Source organism: Ambystoma mexicanum, chromosome 2q, assembly GCF_040938575.1.
Source record: "Ambystoma mexicanum isolate Mex_15411 chromosome 2q, UKY_AmexF1_1, whole genome shotgun sequence".
In the NCBI taxonomy this organism is placed as follows: domain Eukaryota; kingdom Metazoa; phylum Chordata; class Amphibia; order Caudata; family Ambystomatidae; genus Ambystoma; species Ambystoma mexicanum.
In genome coordinates this window covers 328,164,517-328,188,667 of record NC_090924.1, presented here as the reverse complement: position 1 = coordinate 328,188,667, position 24,151 = coordinate 328,164,517, and the positions used below count along the sequence as shown (strand labels likewise).

The window sequence follows — 24,151 nt, the reverse complement described above, 5'->3', positions numbered from 1 at the left end:
ACACGGGTCCCCGTTGATCGGATGGAGTCTCGGTGGAGCTTGAGGCTCTTTTGACCGAAAAAATGAAGTTTCTGAGAAAAAACGTGAAAAAATAGCACTAACGCTCGAGAGCAATAGCACGAGGATCCCAACACATGAACGTGCGGTAAAAATCTGAAGATGGCTGCCAGAGGCGGGGCTTAGGTAGAGGGCAGTCAATGGCTGTGGTCAGTATGACGCAGAGTTCAGTGATTGGTTACTACTACGAAAGACAGATCAGAAACGAAACTGATACTGGTTTTTTCTTTACCGAGGATTCCCAGCCTGACGACGGGGAATATTCATGAGCATGTGAATCCATGCCAGACCCCATGCTGGAGAAGCATATATTTGAATCATTTTAATATTGTTGTAATGAAAGTGTACATTTTTAAACTGATTTACCAAGGCTTAGACTTCTGCTTTGCAAGTTTGTCTCTGCATCCGTTTCCATGTTTGACATAAACTGGTGCAAAAGGGAGTGGTTGTCGGGTTTCACTATTTGTCTTCTGATATTCTCTCCCGGCCTATGTGAATTTGCCCCCTCAACAAAAAAGTGGGGAGGATCGGTTTGATTTGCCCAACAGTCTTATTCGGCCATCAAATGTGATCACAGGGGGAATACACGTACCTCAACAAAGACCCCAGCAAGTCGATTATCTAAAGCTCAATCTCAGAACATCATTTAGACGCAACTAGAGTATCTTCCTATCCATTGCAAAAATGTCCTGCCATTCCACGTCCTTCTGGCAAACAGTTTTGTTGAAGGACAATGAAAAGGCTATAAAAGCATCAGCACATGCCTAACTTTATTTTCCTATGTCAGCAGGCATATGACAGGGAGGCACCTCAATGCAAAATGGGAGGCACATAGGCGAAGCAACCTCAACAGTGAGATCATGTAAACGTCAAACAACTTATAAACAAAGGAGCAAACAAAGGCAGGACACTGCGTAAAGGATTCTTGGACCAAACAGATTTTATATTCAGACTGATCAACTTGTTCCTCTATCCTAGACTTGACATTGAAACAATAGACCTCAGAAAACGTGAACCAATGTGTAAGTTGATTGGCAGATTTTAGGAAGAGCGTTCTTGCCCAGTGCAATTCAAGCCTCATTCCTCTCAAATTCTGGGAATATCTGTAATAGGGTTATAGTTCTTTTGATAAACAAATTGATTGCTAGAAATTAACGTAAATAGGCCAACTTTCTCCAAAACTGTTCCCTCTGTCCCTACTTAGCCCCACCAAAAGCCACGTGTTGGAGAGGGTCATCTTTAAAGACTACTGGTGTATCCCAAAGATAGCGCAGAACGTTTTTAACACAAGAAATCTGAACAGAAAATAAACACGAAAAGCTGCACAATTTGGAATACAACTGGAAAGGAAACAGATTCAAATGAAACTCAGAAACCACTATGACTTAAGTACATCATGTGTTAATTTTTAAATCTCCTTCAGGAACAGAGCAAAGCATGAGTTTCAGGTGATCTTCCAGCAGAATTCGAGACAGCTACAAAATAAATTGACGTTTTGCAATAAATATGATGGATCACAGTTGCCTGTTCTGTCTGTAGAAGGGAGAGAGGCTCTTGATGCTCCAATTGGTGAAAATGAGGCCATTGGGGCCATTTGTCAACTTAAAATGGGTAAATCTCCTGGTCTAGATGGGTTACCGATTGAGTTTTATAAAACCTTTAGTTCGGCCTTGCTTCCAAGGTTGTGTGTGCTTTATAATCAATTTCTTTCAGAGGGGAAACTATGTCCTTCTATGCGGGAAGCGGTTATTACACTAATAGCAAAGGAAGGAAAAGATTCTGCTAAATGCAGTAATTATAGACCCATTTCTCTCTTAAATGTAGATATGAACCATTTTATGAAGATTATGGCTATTAGGCTACAGAAATATATAGGAGAATTGATAGATTATTCACAGGTCGGTTTTATGGAGAATAGGTATGGACATGATAATATTAGAACCTTATTGAATATAATTGGCTTATCAAATACAGTAGTCGATGAGATTTTGATAGTTTTTTTGTATGCTGAAAAAGCATTTGACTGTGTTAATTGGTCTTTTTTTAAATTACACAATTAAAATGGGGTTTGGCCCACATTTTCTGAACATGATAGGTGCCTTACAATAGAATATCTTGGCTAGAATCTGGGTAAACGAGGTAATGTCCAAGTCTTATAAATTGTTTAGGGGAACTAGACAAGGTTGTCCACTTTCTCCCTTTTTGTTTAATTTAGCACAAGAGCCACTGTTGTCGTATATTAGGCACGTGAGGGGTATTTGTTGATGGAAATTAAAGGATGGTGAGATAAAAGTGCTAGCATACGCTGATGATCTAATGGTGGTGTTATCGAATCCGATTGAAGGAGGGTCACTGCTTCGGAGTATGTTACAAGAGGTGGGACGGTTGTCAGGTTATAAAGTTAATTGGTGAAAGACTGGTTTTTCCCTTGAAGATGGGCCTGATTAGTAGAGGATTATTGGATTGGGATTGTCACTGGGCGGAAGTGTCAGTAAAATATTTGGGTGTGCATCTGGTTAGGGATATACAAAGGATAGTGGACTTTAATGTTGATAAATTAAAAGAATCTTTATTGAAAGATATACGTAGGTCGAACAGATTGACTGTTTGTGGGCTAAAATAAATGCAGTCAAAATGGTGTTACTTCCGAAAGTATTGTATTACATACAATCGCTTCCTCTAAAGTTTACTAAAAACGTGTTGAGACGTATTGATAGGATCTTTATGGATTTTTTATGGGGTGTGGGAAAACAACCAAAGATCCCAAGGTATATTCTGGTGCATAGTGTTAGTGATGGAGGTTTCGGTTACCCATTATTGGAGAATTATTACAAAGGGTTTCTTCTAAAGAAAGCTTCTCATTATTTTAGAGATGAAGGGTGTCCTGATCCATTCTGGCTTCGGATGGAAAAAGAGAAGTTGAACCCACTTCCTATTGATTGTTTATATTCATATGGGAAGCTTCTGAAACCTAGGATGAGAATGGAGGCATTGGAGGCTACACAAACTGCTTTAGTTGTGTTTATTCAGGGTTGTGGTCAAGCATTTGTTTACTATAATGCTTCCATTTGGTCAAATCCGGGTTTGCAGAATGAGAATAAAATGTTATACTGGAGAAGTTGGGCTAATAAAGGAATCCTGAAAATTGTGGATGTGTGGAGAGGTGATAAGATGGTGGCTTTTGAAGACTTACTATGCCAGTATGGATTGGGTAATAATGAGATTAATAGGTATTTGTCCCTGAGGCAATTATCAAAAAGGTGTCTAATGCTCTGTGAACCGTTCGGTGATTGTCCGCAAGGATGTGTGTTGTATGGTGCTGCAACAAATGTAGTCTCTACTTTTACTAAATTGATGCCTATTCACGAATGTATGCAGGTTGCTTGGGAGACTTTACGTATGAAGTGGGTAATGGAGTTGGGTCAGAATTTGTTGGGAAAGGAATGGGTTAGAGACTGGAGGCTAACGGTGAGAGATAAAATGGATTTGAATTTGAGATATACTCAAGGAATCTTGGGACGCATTTATTGGACCCCAGTGAGAATACAGGAAAGGGGTTTGATGGATTCAGATTTGTGTTGGGGTTGTACTCATTCAAAGGGAACTTTATTTACACATGTGGGAATGTGAACGGGTGCTGACTTTTGGAAAGATGTTCTTGATCGGGTAGATTTGGTGTCGGCTAATTCATTGCCTCCGACTTTCCTCTCTGCAGTTTTCCTCTTGAACTGTGGTGGCACTGATTGGGTTAATAGGGCATTGATGATGGCAGTTAAACATATTATGAAAGTATGGAAGTCACAGAAAAAGCCACATGTTGAGGGTTGGTTGGTGGATCTGCGCTTGTTGTCAAGATATGAAAAATCTCATGCTAGTCGGTTACATTAGGAGACTGAATATTGTGAGAATTGGGATTCTTTTAATGATTTGGGTAAGGTGTAGAGAATTTGGTTTGGATTATTCTGGGTTGGGGAGGGGGGCAGATGTTGTAGTGTTTTTGTTGGTTTGTGGTTGTGGAGTTTTGTATTGAAATTGGGACAGGGGGTGGGGTTTTTGGAATAGGATGGTTTCTAATTGGATTATTCATTTTTGTATATTTGAGATATTGCTTCAAATTTTTGCTTCAAATTGTTCATGTTTTATGACCTTCACCATTGTTTTATTGTTATGTTGATTTAAAATTAAATAAAGAAGATTTTTTTAAAAAAAAGGAAGTCCCCATCATGTCTGCCTAATAACATCCAACACTCCCAAACGAGTGAGATTATTGCCTAATTGGATTATTTCCTTTCAAATCTTCAAGGAACTCGTCAATTTGTTCACAAATATTACCCATTTTAATGGTTCCATTCAGAAATAATTAACACTGTGCTGCACACATTTCAAAACAGGTTTCTCAAGTACAGCAGCTTATCTGGCAATAATCGTCCCAGACTATCCACCAATAGGTTCACAGATTTAAAATCCTTAAAGAACTCTGTGCAATGTTTTTAAGCCTTACTTTATTAGCTGCAGTTCCCCCATGGGTGGAACCTACTGCCTGATGCTCTCGGACACACACCTTTACTTTGTTCTTTTACTGGGCTCCAAAAATGCATTATTTTAAGATGACCGTGGCTTCCTTGACTTGTGGTGTTACACACTAATCAAATCAGCGCTATGTGTGGTTTGGCCCAGTTCTTTTTCTTTACATTTGTATGCAATTTAATTTGGTCTAATTTAAGCCATACCTCCATCCAAGTTAAGTTCCTGGTTTTAAAATTTGTTACTTTATTGTACAAAGTCTGGTTGTCCCTTGTGGCTGGGGGATGTGGTAAGAGACACTTAAATATATAAACATATTTCTTTAACTTCTTTATTAGTCCTCCTAAGGCCTCTAGATCCTCTCCATGCCAGGACAGAAGATCTGGTTTGCACGCATCCTAATGCGCACCGTTTTGAATGTGTAGACCATGTTGTGGCCGGTTTGATTATTAAAATACACAAATCAACTCCCCCAAATCCTGTGCGTGATGTCCACAGTCCTGATATGCAAAACATCTTTATAAGATAGGCACCACAATATAACCAACTTGGCTGAAAGAACCTTGAGAGTGAATCATTGTTCTATGTGGTGAACCGGAAGTAAGACTCCGACCAGAGACATGATTCAACTCTTATTTATTTAAATAAAAGAAAACTCCTCAGTGGCCCTACTGCTAAAATGGGATTCCGTTCCGAAGAAAATAAAACTAAGGTGCTTGTCAAATGTCAGAATAACCAAAATCAGTACTCCGTCCTAACTTGTCCAGCTACATGGCACTACCACTAGAGAAAGAAAAAAACCAAGGAATCAGGCTTTCACCCTGGTGTTTGTCAACACCTCCTAGCTGAGCCCCGCCTGCTTCCGATGCTCCCACTCAGGACACGATTCCTGGGCTGTTTTTCCACAGCAATTCTTCACACAAAAAAAAAATCCAGATCAAATAAATGTTCCTTGCAAAAAAAGGTACAAAGCCACTCAGTCCATGTTCACCAAAGCTTTCATTGCCTGCATCTAGTGGCTTATTTGACTTATCTCTCTAAAAGACTCTTGTTTTGAGGCTCACCTCTCTCCCATGAGTCCTTCCACTCCTGGGTAGCATGGACGTTACACTTTTCAATTCAGTGTCCTCTTGGGTCTCAGTATTATTAACTCCTATGTCTCTCGGTACCACCTCAGACGTGCTGTAGGCTACCTTTGAACTCTATAGCCCCTGGGGTTCCCTCAGCTTTCAGCCAGAGTTTATGTCCTTTATTCCTCTCGGAACTTGGCAATCTGATACTTTTGACCCTCTATACCTTTGGATTGTTGTGCATCTCTTAGGACTCTTCAGTTCCGTTTTATCTTGTTTCCAGGCTCCTTAACCTGTATAGGATTCAGGGTTTGGATTCCCCCTTGCGGCATTCAAACACCCTTTTCACTTCCTCGTGCGTACCTGGTCCTTGAGGAGTTTCCACCCATGAGGGTCGGTGATGCTTGTGTCAGGGGCATTCTTCTCTGCCTGCTGTTCAGTAGTCTCTCGTTGTGGCGGCCTTCTCAGGGCCTAGCTGGCGCTTGTGTCTCTTTCTTAGCTTCACAGCTTGGGGCTTGGAGATTTCTCCCCCGGCGTTCCTGAACTCTGCAAAGTTCAGTGATCCCACCACATCCTCATACTACTGTTATTGTGGGAACGGTCTCCTTCGTTCTGCAGTATGCTACTAATTCAACCAACTTCAATGTGGCCTCCACTGACAGCTTACACACCACCTTAGTCCAGGTACTTCTGCTTCTTTTTCTACAACTTATTATTTCAGAATTATGGCATATAAAGACAAGATACTTCGACATCTATAGGTAGGCAAGCCACTTTTCTTTCCTACACTCCAAGGAAAGGGCAGCCTCTTTGCCTCTTCTGTCTGCCTCACTGCTACAATTATAACCTACCTCTGCTCCAAGACTGACTTTCTCTCAACTTCAGCAGACTTCATCATTACAGATAATCTTCTTCTGCATGACTCTTTTACAAGCACCCAGCTCCCTCCCCCAGCTTCGTTCACACATTCTTGGTTCCAATAACAACCCTGAAGCTGTATTGCCACTCTTTCAGCTTCAGGTAACAATGCCACACTTGTATCCGAGGATACTGGATCTTTAGCAACCTCGCAGATCAGGTTTTTAGATCTTAATAGTACTGGTTTCACTATGGACAGACAGGGTTTGCATCTTGGCTTGGGTAATGCTTTTTCTTCTAGTCAGTACAACAAGATCTGGACATAAGTGTTCCAAACACTACAAGGCTCAGTCCCCAAAGGAAAAACAGATTTAAACACACACGACCACTCTTTAAGATCGATCTTTAACCTTAAAGAGACACCAGGGATTGTATTTCAATTCAATATCGTGGAGACGGTTTCAGACTCCTTTAGAGAAATACAACTGGTGGGGGGGCGTGGCCTGAGCTCATGTTGTGAAGACGTGTTGAGCCAGAGCTCCCGTCCTGATCCTGGCCTTGATCCTTACAGAACATGGCAAAAACCGAACAACATGTAGATAAACAAGCGTCCACATAAAATCAAGGATCCTGCGAGAGAAATCCTGGCGAAAATCGGAGTCGGCAACCTATGAAACTGAGTTATTGAAGTTAAGCTCCGAGGCAGGCAATATGGCGGCCTGAGAGCGAAGGGAAAGAGGAGCCGAGAACACCGAGCCGAGTCCTGACTCGCATGTGGTTGGGGAACTGGCTGCGGCCCCAGGTCTGTACCGAGACACGAGCGACTCAATTCTCTGACCCTGGGCGTGGTGAGGACGACCGGAGGAGCCCGGCGGTGTGCTGGCCAGAGACTGCGTCACCACTGAGGTGAAGGTGCCCGCCAGGTGACTTGCAGCGTAAGCAGCAGCTGGGTGACGGAGACTCCGAAAAGTAAAGACAGTGGAGAAGCGGGTCGGACCATCAGCCCAGAGAGGCAATACTCCCTGAAGGGAGCTTAGGCCCACGCCTCCGGGCGAGCTCTAGGACACAGGAAAGAGCTCCGAAGCCCGGGCTGAAACCACGCGGATCACCGCAGCAGCAACACTAGGGGGCCTGGAGCGGCTACCGGGAGCCTCGCAGCACAGACTGCCCCGAGAGGGACAAGCAGGGGTCAGGGGCAACCACAAAGTACAGGTCCCAGAGGACTGGCCACCAATACTGTAGCAGGATCGAGTTACGGGCGTATGTAATCTGAATAAGCCCAGAGCGTCACAGTGGTTGCCGGCACCCTGGGAACTAACAGCACGTAATTTCAACAAGCAGTGCACGCTGGAAAGAAACAGGGAAAGCCGCCCCTACACTCTGAGCTGAGACGCTGCCGGAACACCCAGCGAACAGATCCTTCGCGGATGCCAGAAGGTAAGGCCCAGGGAAGGCAGAACCACTTAAGCAAGCCCCTGGCACGGCACGTACAGCACCAGGAGCATGCAGGTAACAAGCCATATCGAAAGTTTAAGGAAACCAGGCTGTACAGTGGGGTACACAATAGACAAGGCTCGAAGACATTGCCATCCAGCTCACAGGCGAAGCAGGCAAACTCCTGGGCCCGCAACATACAAAGCGACTGAGTTAACCCACTATCACAGCTCAGTGGAGCGGGCTCGAGGCAGGTGAGGGCAGCACCCCCAGAACATCGGAGGTAACAATTTGTGCAGACACCGGTTGGGGGGGGTGGGAGGAGCGGCAAAGGAGTGGGAGCCGAGGCGGGCTGTGCTGAACCCAGACAATGATCACCTTGTACTGGTTGGGAGGCAGAACACCGATCAGCCCCACCAGGCCCAACTTCAACCCTGAGTGCGTGTTAGAGTAAACACGGATGGGACACATACCTCCCAACAGCACTCCACTCCCGACCTGGCTCAAGTTAGAGGGACAGGTTGCAGGCGGAAAGCGCATAACATAAGACCCGGACAAGATCACAGGCTAGAGCCACCGACATCTACGTGCACAAGGAATTCACCTGGGCGCAGAGGTGGACTCTGGCCACCAGCAATAAAACAAAGGACCTGCCTGTGCAGTCTGCGAGGAAAGCGAAACCACCACGGCTGGGCCCCATCCACGGAGAGAGCTCCTGGCGGACTGCAACTAACACAAGCGGACGAGTTGTACACTACAAAAGGACCAAGAGAAAGAATACTGGTGGAGGGAGGTTAACAGTGGCAGCTTCACGAGACAAGCTCCATGTTAGGGAGAATTCTCTGTTTAGGCTGAATTTCCCTACCTAGTGAGTCCCCCAGCAGCTTTGCTGGATTTCTGGGGTTTAATTTTTTTCTCCTGCCAAGAGTGAGACTCTTTTACCCTCACTCTTGGACATGTTGAAGTGTGTTTTCTTGGTTAAACCTTGTGTTGAATGGGCTATGGGGTCTTTTACTCCATAGGGCCTCATGTATTTTTGTGATGTGGGTCACACAGCACCCTCTGTGCCGTGACCCAGGGGTGTCCTAGGGACTCCCCAACATAGACTCCATACCCTGGGACTGACTACTGTCTCCCAGGGCATGTAAAGTCACCAAAGACTTTGCTAGTCTTGAATCCTGAACAGAACCAGTACAAACCATCATATTGTGGACGTACTGGCTGGGGCAATTCGATTGCCCCAGGGTCTGTTAGTCGAGGGGGCACGTCTCCGTCCCCCCTGATCGAGTTTTGGCTGGTGGCAGTGGAAACTACTTTTTATATTCGACCGCGAATATTTCCCTATGGGATTTCCCATTGTTTTAGGCTAACACATTTAATTATTTATTTACGGTAGCCTTAAACATACCGCCGGTTTATATATTTATTTTTATAACTCCGGTTGGGACTTTTTGCCAAAACTTGATTCTAAAATGGCGTTGGTGTTCGCCTCTGTAACTCTGACCCAAAGTGGAGCCCTTTGTTCCACTTTTGGCGGGCTTCTCCACAGAAGCCCTCCAAAGTGGTGCCACTCTGTCTGGGGTACTTAGGAGGGGTGGAGGGGGATTTAGGCACCCTGGACTGAGTTACCTTGGTAACTCAAGTCGCACTCCGTCCTGATTGGCCCAAGTGGTGAGCCGCCCGGCTCACCACTTAGCATGTTTGAGTGACAGCTAGGCTGGGTGAATGGGGGCTTGCTGCATAAAAGCAGGGCTTTGGGGACTGGGACTTCAGAAGTCGCCACAGGACCAAGAATCCGACGAGGGAAGAGCTGAGCCGACCTGCTTCGACGACACCACCCGGTGGAGCCCTGCTGAACCGTCTCACCACTTTTTCCCGACGACCGAGGAGAACTCTTAACGGAGTGGCTCCTTCCCTTGACTGGTGGGGACAACCAGTTTTCGCCTTCTTTCCGTTCTTTGAGGTATCTCGTGGCCGCCTTGCCTGTGCCAAGCACCCCGGCAACCGGAATACCACACTTTACCCCCATACCGCGAAAGTCGGTACCAACCCTTTAACCGGAGGACTCCGCGGCTGGTTTCTTCCCGGGCAGTGCAACGACCCTCTTCTTCTGCTCTTCAGCGAGAACTTCTTCTCCCCTGACCGACGTCGAGCCCTGCTGCCACTGCCTGGAACAACTGCCACCGCTGGAGGATCCTTTCCGCTTAAGGTACTGTGTTCTGCCTGGCTTCCCTTGCTACCGACTGTACGGGGTAGATTTAGTCCCCGGCTTTCGAACCTGGGAGTGCCTGGGACACTTTGGCTAAACTTTCTGAGCCACTCTAACCTCTTTTTGACTCTTTGCAAGACTTTGAATCTCTAACTAACAGTGTGATCTTGGGCACATTGTCGCTCCGGCTACTCTAAGAGTGGGCCCTGCCTAGTGACTTTTGCTCACCTGTGACTTTATTCTTCTTTAAGCCTATTGCAAGTGCTCTGGACCTTAGAGTGGTGTGTCTAACCCATTTCTGCTTTTTCTCTCCCTTTCTTGGAAACTACTAGAGTGTCATCTAACGTTAAGCACTCACCTCTGTTTTAATTAAGTGGTGTTTACTTAGAGTTGTCTAGATAGGAGAAAGGATTGAATCTACTTTCATTATAACTGTGTTGAAGTGCTTTTACTATATTTTTGCTAGAGTGTTTTTAACTTATGTGTATTTTAAATAAATAACTATATACTTTTGAAACCAAGCTCTGGTCAGTGTTTGCTTGTGCTATTGTGTTTTGGTACATATTGTGTATACTTTACATACTGCCTAACTCTTCTTGAGAGAAGTCTGACTGCTCAGCCACAGCTACCAGGTAAATCTGGGTGGTGCAGACTGCTACCAAAGGGGTTTACTGCTCTACCTGTAGTCTTAAATCTTTTGCAGTGTTCCCCAAGGGAACTGCACAGGTTTCTGCCTAACACTGGTGTACAGCGGTGGGATTTGTATTGAGTATACATTTTATTGTGCTTTAGATACCTTAGTGCAACTAACCACAAAGCTTAGCACTGAAAAAGTAAAACCTCTAACATGTCAGTTATAGAAAGCTATAGTCAAGAGTCCCTTGCAGCCAAAACTGCTGATTGTTTAAGAGTGCTCTGTAAACATAAGGATCTCCTGACTAAGGGCAAGAAAATGGAGCTGATTGAAAGATTGTTAGCTAACCAAAGTCTGGGTGATGGTTCAGAGGAACCTACCACTCCAGCAACTGTAGATGACAGTGTTGAAGTTAACATGGAACAAAATGTTGATGTTTCTGAGGAAGAGTCAGAAGAGGAGGGTGAGGCTGTTGTAACTGTCCCCCCTAGGCCTCTGCCTGCTCTACCTGCTGTGCCTACTGGACCTTTACCAGGTCCCACATTTAGTCCTCAGTACTTTGAACTAGAGAAAATGAAGCTAGAATTGGAGTATAAGAAACTGAATGCTCAAACTGACAAAGAACTAAGGCTAAGGGAAATGGAGCTCAAGTATGACTTAGAAATGAAGAAATTATCTGTTGAGAATGTTTCTCTCTCTGGCTCCTCTAGAAGTTCCAGTCCTAAAAGACCCCGGATGCCTAAAGAATTGGTTGGTATGTATGAGCCTAAGTTGGATGTGTTGGATTGGTTGTCTCTGTTTGAATATAATCATGGGCTCCAGAACATCACAGGAAATGACTTACTCACCTGGTTGTTCTCTAGGCTTCCCCCTGTTGCAACTGATGTGGTAATGGAGATGGGGGAGGAGGATAGGAAGGACTATGAATGTGTGAAACTAGCTTTGATAGCTAGGTTTGGGAAGACCCCTTCCCAGTATCTTAAGAGGTTTAGGAACCTCAAAAAGCATGATGGTACCCCTTGGGCTACCTGGGTGAGTGAATGTTTGAAAAACTTAGAGGGATGGATTAAGGGTTACAAGGTGAACACTTATGAGGGAATGAGGAATCTCTTTATGTTGGAGTCAATTTATGATGCCTGCTCTCCTGAGCTCAGACAGCACTTGGCTGATTCACAGGAATTGGATCCTAGGAAGCTAGCTAAGGCTGCTGACTTGTGGGTTGCCAACAGGGCCACTCACAAGGATTCTGGGGTAACTCAGAAGAAGGATGGGGAGAAACAGCCAAAAAAAGACTCCAAAGAGAATTCTAATAATTCCTATCCCAAAGAGGGCCCCAAACCACAAAATAACCAGGGTAAGCCACATGGGAAACCTATTCAGGCTACTGTACCTTCTGGCCACAAGCCAGAAGGAGGTCAGAACAAGCCACCCTTCCAGAGAGCATTTGGACAATGCTATGTCTGTCAGGGTACTGACCATATCAAAGGAGATCCCAAGTGCAAGGGTAAACCTGCAGGGATCAGCACAGTCTCCTTAGCCTTCACTCCTGAGGATGAAGTACAGATGGCTAGTGCCCACTTTGAACTCTTTGCTGAAGAACCCTTGGGTCTTCAAGCAACTGTAAACTTAGAGCCTATGGGTCTGGTTAGTCCCCAGAATAGGGTTGTGTATAACTCCCTACCTGTTAACTCTAAGGTGTATTATGTGGACAGTGTTCTTGTCAATGGCCAGGATACTCCTGCCAGGAGAGACACTGGGGCCAGCAGAACAGTAGTGGATGAAAGCTTCTTTCAACCTGAGGATGTGGCCAAAGCACCCAAAGGTCCCACTAAGATGTCTGGAGGCCCTGTCCAAATGGTTCCTATTCTACCAGCCCTCATTCAATGTAACAACATGACAGTAAGGATCCCTGTCAGTGTTCAGGCTGAGGTACCTGGGAAGGTCCTGTTAGGGAATGACCTAAGAACTCTAGGAGTAGTGTCACATACCCCCAGGCCTCCCAGTATGGAGAAGCAGAACTTAACCAAATTGGCTAGACAGGCTACCTTGAAGGACCCTTCTAAGCCTGTGGGACCCTCTACTGAGAACCCCACTACAAGCCCTGGTGTTAGTAAGTTGACCTCTAACCCAGGCACCTTTCAGGATAGTATGCTAGGAACATGGGAGCCCCAACCAAGCTCCATCATTGTTCCCCTAGTCTCAGAGTCTCTGACTCCCCCTGCTTCTGAGGAAGAGGTGGATAGACCAACTAGGCCCCTATCTGGACCTGAGAGAACTGGTAATTCTCAGTGCTGGTGGAAAACCAGAAAAGAAAAGTCTAAGGCCAAAAACCTTCAGACTGTTGGACCTTCTACTGAAGACCCCAACTCAAATCCTAATATTAGGGGGGAAACTCCTAAAATAGGTAAGGGTAGATCTAAGAGGAAGGGGAAGCAGGTACATTGCCTAACCCCAACCCCTCCAACCAAGAGGCCTAAGACCCAACCTGCTCCCACAAGAGAGGTGGTGAGGAACCTTGGAGGCCCCTCTAGATCTAAGGGAATCCTTTATAAGGACCCCTTCAAAAAGCCTAACCTAGGTTCAGAAGTTGTACCAACTTCTGAGGGACTGGTCAACCAGATCCCCTATAACAAAAAGACTGATGTTCCTCAAAGGGTCTGTAGGTCCGTTAGCTTGCAAAAGAAAACCTTTGAGTTCTCCATTGAACATAGGTCAAGGTGTCACCATCAAAATGCTGATGGACTCTCTAGGATGTATATCATCGACTAGAGGTATGAGGTTCATCCAGGAGTGGATTAAATCCTCCTGTCCCTTAGTCTGGGGGGGGCGAGTGTTAGGGAGAATTCTCTGTTTAGGCTGAATTTCCCTACCTAGTGAGTCCCCCAGCAGCTTTGCTGGATTTCTGGGGTTTAATTTTTTTCTCCTGCCAAGAGTGAGACTCTTTTACCCTCACTCTTGGACATGTTGAAGTGTGTTTTCTTGGTTAAACCTTGTGTTGAATGGGCTATGGGGTCTTTTACTCCATAGGGCCTCATGTATTTTTGTGATGTGGGTCACACAGCACCCTCTGTGCCGTGACCCAGGGGTGTCCTAGGGACTCCCCAACATAGACTCCATACCCTGGGACTGACTACTGTCTCCCAGGGCATGTAAAGTCACCAAAGACTTTGCTAGTCTTGAATCCTGAACAGAACCAGTACAAACCATCATATTGTGGACGTACTGGCTGGGGCAATTCGATTGCCCCAGGGTCTGTTAGTCGAGGGGGCACGTCTCCGTCCCCCCTGATCGAGTTTTGGCTGGTGGCAGTGGAAACTACTTTTTATATTCGACCGCGAATATTTCCCTATGGGATTTCCCATTGTTTTAGGCTAACACATTTAATTATTTATTTACGGTAGCCTTAAACATACCGCCGGTTTATATATTTATTTTTATAACTCCGGTTGGGACTTTTTGCCAAAACTTGATTCTAAAATGGCGTTGGTGTTCGCCTCTGTAACTCTGACCCAAAGTGGAGCCCTTTGTTCCACTTTTGGCGGGCTTCTCCACAGAAGCCCTCCAAAGTGGTGCCACTCTGTCTGGGGTACTTAGGAGGGGTGGAGGGGGATTTAGGCACCCTGGACTGAGTTACCTTGGTAACTCAAGTCGCACTCCGTCCTGATTGGCCCAAGTGGTGAGCCGCCCGGCTCACCACTTAGCATGTTTGAGTGACAGCTAGGCTGGGTGAATGGGGGCTTGCTGCATAAAAGCAGGGCTTTGGGGACTGGGACTTCAGAAGTCGCCACAGGACCAAGAATCCGACGAGGGAAGAGCTGAGCCGACCTGCTTCGACGACACCACCCGGTGGAGCCCTGCTGAACCGTCTCACCACTTTTTCCCGACGACCGAGGAGAACTCTTAACGGAGTGGCTCCTTCCCTTGACTGGTGGGGACAACCAGTTTTCGCCTTCTTTCCGTTCTTTGAGGTATCTCGTGGCCGCCTTGCCTGTGCCAAGCACCCCGGCAACCGGAATACCACACTTTACCCCCATACCGCGAAAGTCGGTACCAACCCTTTAACCGGAGGACTCCGCGGCTGGTTTCTTCCCGGGCAGTGCAACGACCCTCTTCTTCTGCTCTTCAGCGAGAACTTCTTCTCCCCTGACCGACGTCGAGCCCTGCTGCCACTGCCTGGAACAACTGCCACCGCTGGAGGATCCTTTCCGCTTAAGGTACTGTGTTCTGCCTGGCTTCCCTTGCTACCGACTGTACGGGGTAGATTTAGTCCCCGGCTTTCGAACCTGGGAGTGCCTGGGACACTTTGGCTAAACTTTCTGAGCCACTCTAACCTCTTTTTGACTCTTTGCAAGACTTTGAATCTCTAACTAACAGTGTGATCTTGGGCACATTGTCGCTCCGGCTACTCTAAGAGTGGGCCCTGCCTAGTGACTTTTGCTCACCTGTGACTTTATTCTTCTTTAAGCCTATTGCAAGTGCTCTGGACCTTAGAGTGGTGTGTCTAACCCATTTCTGCTTTTTCTCTCCCTTTCTTGGAAACTACTAGAGTGTCATCTAACGTTAAGCACTCACCTCTGTTTTAATTAAGTGGTGTTTACTTAGAGTTGTCTAGATAGGAGAAAGGATTGAATCTACTTTCATTATAACTGTGTTGAAGTGCTTTTACTATATTTTTGCTAGAGTGTTTTTAACTTATGTGTATTTTAAATAAATAACTATATACTTTTGAAACCAAGCTCTGGTCAGTGTTTGCTTGTGCTATTGTGTTTTGGTACATATTGTGTATACTTTACATACTGCCTAACTCTTCTTGAGAGAAGTCTGACTGCTCAGCCACAGCTACCAGGTAAATCTGGGTGGTGCAGACTGCTACCAAAGGGGTTTACTGCTCTACCTGTAGTCTTAAATCTTTTGCAGTGTTCCCCAAGGGAACTGCACAGGTTTCTGCCTAACACTCCAGATCGTGCAAGGCGCCACCCCATCTGACAGAACATCGCTGCCCCGGACCACGACCTATGGCTATGTCCCCTCCCAAAGGAAAAAACAAGGCACCCATTATGGAGTCCTTTGCAACAGTCAGACCGAATTAACAGAGGCAAGAAGCTAAAGAGGCCAGCCCAGACCAATAGACCACTGAGGAACATAACAATGACAAACAGGTACTGGAAGCCATCACTGGGCTGCGCTCTTTCATTGACAGAATAATAGAAGAGGTGAAATCGGATATGCAGCTAATGAGTCAAGATATGCGCAACCTCACAGAGCGGGTAACTATTACAGAGTTGGAACAGTGAGAGACAACCGAAACACTGAAGGACTTCCAAAACAGAGTACAGGAACTGGAAAGATGCAACAAGGTTCTAGAAGAAAGAGCAGAGGACACAGAAGGGTGATCTAGGTGCAACAACGTACGCCTACTCTGAATCCCTGAGGGGGTTGAAGGCTCCAACCCAACAAACTTCATAGAAACCCTACTACAACAAGAAATAGGAGCAGGTCGCCTCTCAAGGGTTTGCGGTTGAAAGGGCTCACAGGGCCTTGCAGAAGAAACCACTTCCCGGATCGCACCCCGTCCGATAATAGCAAGGATCCTAAACTTTCAGGACAGGGAAATCCTACTACGCTACTCATGCGAGGTAGGCGAAATAAAAAGAATGCCAGGATCGCCATATAGCCGGACTACACCCCGGCAGTTCAAATAGTGAGGAACACCTTTGTCCCGGTCAAAGCCAGATTGTGGCAGCTAAACCTTAAGTACATGTTGATGTACCCGTCCAGGCTCAAACTGATATATAAAGGGAGAGCGATCTTCCTAGAAACACTAGCGGCGGCCAACATGTGGCTTGAACATAATATGGCAGAGGGAGAAGAAGCCGCATCATAACACATCGGGGTCAACAAGAAATACCCCAACGGCTACAGATGGACACTTAACCCGGAAACGACTAAGCTAAAGTTTACATAAAGGACAGGGGACCTGCGGCATCGTCGGCCCAAGCCGGAAGGCACTACCCCGCGAAAGGACTGGTGTCAGCTGGTTGCTGATCCACCCAAAATGTCCCGGAGGGACCTAGATGTGGCTGGGGCACCTGAGCTTTGCACACACGGTGCAACTGCTAGGTGCAGTTGGTTCAGTTTAATTTGTTGTTTGAAATGTTTTAGTCTTCACAATAGATGCATGGGCACGGTGGGCACCTAGCCTGCAGATATGGGAACCGTTGAGCAGGGATGGCAGCTGACATTAAGATACTGACGTCGAATGTCAGGGGGATGGGCTCCTACATGCGCAGGAACAGGCTTAAATCCTTCCTGAAGAGGAAGCAAGTCTCCATCGCATTTTTGCAAGAAACCCATCTCATTACTGAGGGAAATGCAAAGGTGACGGAGTGGTGGGGCGGACAGGGTTTTGGAGCAGCGTACTGTAAGTATGCGCATAGGGTATACACATGGATAAACAGCACAGTGCTCTTAAGGCTACTATCAAAAGAGATAGACACAGAGGGGAGGTACCCGATACTTCGGGTTAGCATTGAACAGCTAGACATCTGCCTAGTTAACACTTATCTTCCCAACTGTGGTACCTCGGCATACCTGACCAAACTGGGTGCTAAGTTAAGTCCTTACAGGGATTGTTTCTTCGTTTGGGGGTGGAGGGGGAGATTTTAACTTTGGAAGAGACCATATCCTCGATAGATCAATCCCACTGACACAGTCGCCCAAACTAATTCATTCTTCGTTAAACAAGGTGATAGGAGAGCTGGACCTAGCGGAGGTGTGGAGGGAACTACACCCGGAGGGTAGAGAATACTCCTACTTTTCATCCCCCCATGAGCTCTACACTAGAATAGATTACTTATTAATAGACAGGCAGCACTTGTCCCAAGTGGAGTCAGCATCCTACCTGGGCAGGTCAATATCTGATCACTCACGCCTTCTTATGGAATAGAAAACACGAGGACCTAGACCACACATACCACTGTGGCGGTTGCCAACCGAGACCCTGACAGATGGGGCCCTCAGAGAGGGACTCCAAAGTAAAATACAGTACCTGGATAACAACATAGGGAGTGTAAAAGGATGGGACACGACCTGGGAGGCACTGAAAGTTGTGGTTAGGGGGGAGGATATTGCCAGTGGTGGGGGCATCAGGAAGACACTGAGGAAAGAACTGGAAGCGGGAGAGGGGAAAATTATGCAGATGGAAGCCAGCGCTCCAAGGACGAGGGAGGTGGAGAAAGAACTAGCGGCAGCCAAAACGCTTTGGCTAGACTAGCTAAGTTTGACTATGTCGCAAAAACCACAAGGGCTCACTTAAGGGCAACAAACCAGGTAGGCTATTGTCGTGGCTGTGGAAGAGGGAAAACCCGAAACACCTGATCACTGAAATTGAAGACCCCTCCGATCTGTGCACACGTCGCAATCAGACATTAACGACACATTTAAACAGTTTTGTTCCTAACCGTAACGTCACGAAACAATGGTACCTCCAGACGACATATTGGACACACTAGAAGAGATAGGTTTACCAGCACTGAATGAAGCCCAACGTGTCATACTAGACTCAGAACCTACGGTTGAGGACATAAACGAGGCAATTAAATCACTATCCACAGGCATGACCCCCGGTAGCGATGGGCTGCCCCCTGAGTTCTACAAGACATTTGGTGCGGAGCTGGCCCCGGTCCTTCAGGAGGTATTTAGAGAGTCGTACGAAACGGGGGTGCTGCCGGGGAGTAGGAGGGAGACATTGGTGGTACCAATACCTAAGCCCGGAAAACCGACAGATGAATGCGGTTCATACAGTCCAATAGCAATGCTTAACTACGACAAAGATACTTATAGGGGTCTTGGTGCATGAAGATCAAAATGGGTTTATACCGGGTCGGAACACTGTGGCAAACCTCTGCAGGTTACAACACATTGTGGCACAGACAGCGGATTTGCAGGAGTCTTATGCAATAGTCTCCTTAGACGACATAATGGCGTTTGAGTCCATGTATTGGGAATGGCTCCTAGCTGTCCTGGGACAATTTGGGTTGGATGACCACTTTATTTGATGGGTCAAGATCCTTTATAAATCACTGTTGGTCAGGGAAAAACTTGGAGGATGGTGTCAGGGCTGTGGGACATACAGAGAGGCACTTTCTCCAATGCTCTATGTCTTGGGACTGGAGCCGATTGCTATATATATTAGACAACAATTCTTTGACGCCGGAATTATGGTAGGGGGAAGAGTATCACGTTGTCTCCTTATATGCTGACGACGTACTGCTGTACCTAAGAGGCCCACACCTAAATGTACCAGTGCTATTAGAGGTGTTGGAGAACTTTGCGCAAGTGTCTGGGACCTTCTTTAGCACAGAGAAATCGTGCATATTCCCACTGGCGGAGTTAGCAAGGCACAAGGAGGAAGACCTCCCAAATGTAGGAATCCGGTGGAAGCTACACACAGTTAGATACCTAGGGGTAAATATCTGGCACACACCCAGACAGATGCATGGGGGTAACACTCTACTGGCATTGCAGGGGCTCAGAAGGTCCACAAAGTTCTGTCCAAATTGCTACTATCTGTAATGGGCAGGGTGGCAGTGGTTAAAATGATAGTACTCCTGAGGCTCTTATACTTTTTTTCATAATATCCACTATTATATTCCGGCCTCCTTCCGGTAACTATTGAGGGAGCTGCTATGGGGTCCTAACAGACACACTATCCCTACAAACAATAATGCTACCACACAAAGCGGGTGGGGTCCAACTACCATACCTGGAAAGGTACTTCCTGGCGCTCCAGCTCAGTCATGTAGCCAAATGGCTCGTGGGTGAGGCTACCTCGGAAACAAGGCTACTAAGATGGCTAGTTGCACCGACGCACCTGAAGGAAGTCTTCCGGGTTCTGCTGGGATGTTTAGGGGAAACCCTGATGGCTGTACGACTGGGCAGGAGAGTTTGGGACAGGGCCTTGAAACTGGCGGGAGGTGCCCACCCATATTCCCCCCGAGATCCCCGATTGCTGCCAGGGTTTGCACAGATAGAGCAGATCTGGCACCCGTGAGACAATGGGAAAGACACAGCATTTACACTTGGGGACACACGTACAAGGAAGGTGTCTTTAGAGATTTTGAATCCATGAGAGAAAGGGAGGGCCTGCCAAAGGGCCAATTCCTATGATAAAGAAGGGTCAGAAAGGTGGCAAAAGAGAAAAAGAATGGCCGGAAGAGCCAGAATCGGACCCAACCCTAACTCTCCTATATAATCTGGGGAATGGGTAGAAACCTATGTCCAGGCTTTATTCTCAATTGGCAGACAGGCCCAACCCTAAAAGCAATATACTAAAGCAGAAGTGGGAGGCGGACCTGGGAATCAGCATAACTGAAAATGAGTGGGAAAGGATCCTGCTAGAACCCCGAGAAGTGTCCAGAAATGCCCAGTTTAGGCTAATCCAATTGAATGTCCTGTATAGGACATATATGACGCCGGATAGGATAACCAAATTGTACAAAAACACAAACCCGTTGTGCCTCCCGTGTAGCTCCGAGGAGGCCGGAATGTTGCACATGTTTTTGGGATGCCCGAAAATACGGAACTTCTGGGTCAGGATAGAACAAGCCTGTAGAAGGGCAGGGGTGTTGAGATATGAATGGTCACTGAAAGAGTGCCTCCTGGGGGCCTACCCATGAATAAGCGAAGTAAAGCATGTTATTAAATTTATGGACATGGTATGTGCGCTAGCCAAAAGGGCCATTGCAATAACGTGGAAAAGAACAGGGGGCCCACAGTTTGCCAAATGGCACAGCACCTGAACACTGGGCAGGGGCAGAAAATAGGGTGTGGGGAGATAGAGTAGCCAGGGCAGGAGGAGAGCCAAGCCCTACTTACCAGGCCTGGAAGACCTTGACCTGGGATATGTTCCACCCATCGGATGATAAACCCCCGTGAAAGACTTGAGTTCACTGGTAAGGTGGCCAATTATTATCTGGGGTCGGGCTCTCACAACGAAGCATCCAGTCTGCTGGACCTGGTCAGGAAAACCCTCAAGATACCCGAGGTGCCCGAACTGTTTAGAAGATGGGGCCGGGAAGCCCCACTAATGTGCTTTACATTGAAGACTGGTTGTTTTTTGTTGTTGAATAAGTTGTTAACGTCAATCTCTGCTAAGTACAGGTTGATCAGTGATGTAATGAGAACAGAGCACTGCAAATGTACAATATAAATGCCAATAAAAACATTTTTAAATAAATAGAGAAATACAATTGGCCACACGCGACCTTCCTTTGATACTTGTTACACTTGTGAAATTCAATGTTAGTTTTTTGTAATGGTGTTTAACAGGCGTTCCCTTTTAATGAGAGACACACGACCACTCCGGTAACAGTTAATTGTTCAACAATGGAAATAATGGGCTTTTCTTCTTACGCAACCACTATTGCTCAATGGTGTGTGTGTGGTACATTTCCATTATTAAAAAGAAATTCCACGACAAACAGTTATACCCGCTTTTGAGCTTATACAAGTTACTTCTGAGCTGATAACAGTTACCGGCAAGGCCTGCTGAGCAAACATGAATGCTGAGCTCCACTCATCAGCTCCAGGAACACTGTAGTTGCAGGCTGCTTCACTTTCCAGACTTCAACTTCTACTACTGCTACGGGCACCCTTGGGACCAACCCCCCTCTGCAGCACGAGTGTCTCTGGTCAGGCCACGGAAATTGGGAGTTTGCTTTACTCCTCAGTCCCTCGGCTTGCCTTCTGCTATGGGCCTCGGACTTCAGTACGCTCACGGCTCTGCAATCATCACCACATGGCGCACCTGGGTTAAAGCTCCACTCTCCGCAAGTCATCCTCAGTGCGGCCACGTCAATGCAGGTTTTGAGATCACAGTACCCTCTCAGAATTTGCAGGTGAAATCTGCTGTCTACATGCTCCAGCGTCCTCTGTGATCACCCTTCCTTGTAAATTGCCAGCCTCGTGCTCTTCTATTACTGCTGCTGCCAGCCTTCCTACTCCTGCCCCAGCTTCTTCCTTCTCCCCTCACCTGCTGCAGCCTTTTATGCCTCACAGGTTTGGCAAATGGCTTCAGGTGTGAGCCATTGATTTCAATTGTCTGACCCTTGTAAAGGCTGTTAGGCCTAATTGCCCATCTACATGCTTCTTTATAGGATTCTGGGACATATAGTGTACTTCATCAAAGTCAGGTTTTTCCACTTCTTGAGTGCCGTTAAGGGAAGATTTAATTCCCTTAGTTTGGCAAAAAGCCATCAACAGGGCAGGATAGTGGGGTATGTTAAAAAGGGGTTCATCCCAGTCTTCCTGGTCTGCCCTTCCTTCCCACCCCTATGTGATCCTCCCGCAGTACACGCTGAATCATTTCTATGTTTCTAAGTTAATTGTTATGTTGCATCCCTGGAGCCATAATGTTAAGAATGCACAGTCACATTACCAACACCTTAAGGTGAACACAACACCAGAAGGTCGATGGATGTGCCCTCTACCTACATCAGGATTTTAACTTAAAAAATCTATTGCTTTTCTTAGCCTCTGACAAATTCCTTAATTCTGGGATCTAACAGAGCCTCCATAACAGGAACTGCAACACAACAGTATGAAGACACATTTCAAACTTTGCAGTAGAGAAAACACTTTGTAGTGCATGCGTTACACATGTTTTCATCATCACAGGCAAATTAACGATGTAAGGTTATCTGTGTTTAAAATCCCTCGAAAGTTCAAGGAATTGAAATACATAATGTAATTATGATGTAGCAGACATTAGGTTGGTCTGTGTGGATTACTCCGGCATTGGACTATTTGAGTAATCGATGCGAATACCTGTCTTGGGGCACTAATCAAGTCAGGAATATGTGCAGTGTTTCCCAGTTGTTTTTCTTTACATTTTCTATTTCTATGTATTTTATTCCATCAATTTAAGCCATGGTTATATCCAACTTAATTAGGTTTCTGATTTTAAAATTGGTTCCTTTATTGTCTCGGTCCCTCTTGTGGTAAAGCGCTGTGCTTAAGAAACCCTTAAATATATAGATACATTACTTCAATCTGTTTATCACGTCTCCATTTTAAGGCCTCTAGATCCTCCTCAGACGTCCAGCTTCTTGTTTATATTGTCACATATTTCATAAAATTCAAAGACTCACAGTAATTGAACAGCTGAGTAAAATATTACTGGTACAATACTACTTCTGCTTTTGCAGACATACATATGTGTATCCCTATTAGGGTCACTAAAGTGTGCTACATTTAAAAAAAAAAACCTGATTCAATATATTTTAACTCACTGGTTTATGTGTAATGGATTGACAATATAAAGGGTTCCCCTAAACATAGTGATTCTAACTGAAATGCATTAGCTGGTCATTGTTATTACTTGCCTGTTTGTCCAAAGCACGTTGTTCCTGAAACTAAAAACAGATGTGGCAAGATCTAGCATGGGGGAAACACTACGATGTGACCCATAAGGCAACAGTCGATTTATGGTCTGCTTTCGACTTGGTAGATCTGAATTGCTTATGGCAGACACTGGAGAGTTGGGGAATTCTGCTGGGCCTGCTAAAATTAATCATGAGACTGCATGATAATTCAAATGAGCAGGTGCGGCTGAACCAGGAGGGGGTTCTCTCCCAAAAAATACCCACTCCGAATGGACTTCTTAATGGATATTAGCCCCCTGCCTTTTTAATATGTATGTTTCCAAAGTAGGAGACTATTTAGATCTGGCAGCTTTTGCACCCCACCCCCTCCATAATAGGGTCGTCTAGCATAAATTGGTTAGCATAAACCGACGACTTTACCTTGCTAGATTGCACTAGTATCCATTTACAGAAACATTTGACTGCTTTTACTAGTTATGCCTCTGAATTGTTTAAAAATTAATGCGGAACACAAAAATAATTTCCATTACAAATTCTAAAAAAATGTGCAAATAAGAGGTGGACCATAAATAAGCTTGTATAAGAAAAAGTGACTATATCTGGTATATCTGGGTTATCAAAGAAAGCTGTATTCAGCAGATTTTGCCATCAGCATACACAATACATTTCATAGGTCGCATAAAAGATTAAAACAGCCTTCAAAATGATTCACATAAAATACCATACAAGCTGGACGTTAGGGTTACAATCAAAAATTGGATACAATCTTCCTGCGTAGCCAAGCGCGATAAATGTATTTGGCAACAAAATAAATATCATTAATAGAGGCAGTGGACATAGGGTAACCACTTCTAGGCTGCTTCTGACACGCGCTCTCAAACACAGGAGTCAAATAAATGTTTTCCTTTGGACACAATAGCATTCGCAAAATAACAGAAAATGTGTTATCAATTCAGAGGCCAGGCCACTGGCTGAGCGAATA

At 45.7% G+C, this 24,151-nt stretch overlaps 1 protein-coding gene across 2 annotated transcripts in view; it reads right to left on the bottom strand.

The window, feature by feature from the left end:
- The window catches only part of NHERF2 (NHERF family PDZ scaffold protein 2), an 835,001-nt gene that overhangs the window by 190,359 nt on the left and 620,491 nt on the right, over positions 1 to 24,151 (bottom strand). The gene's annotated exons all lie outside the window — the stretch shown is intronic.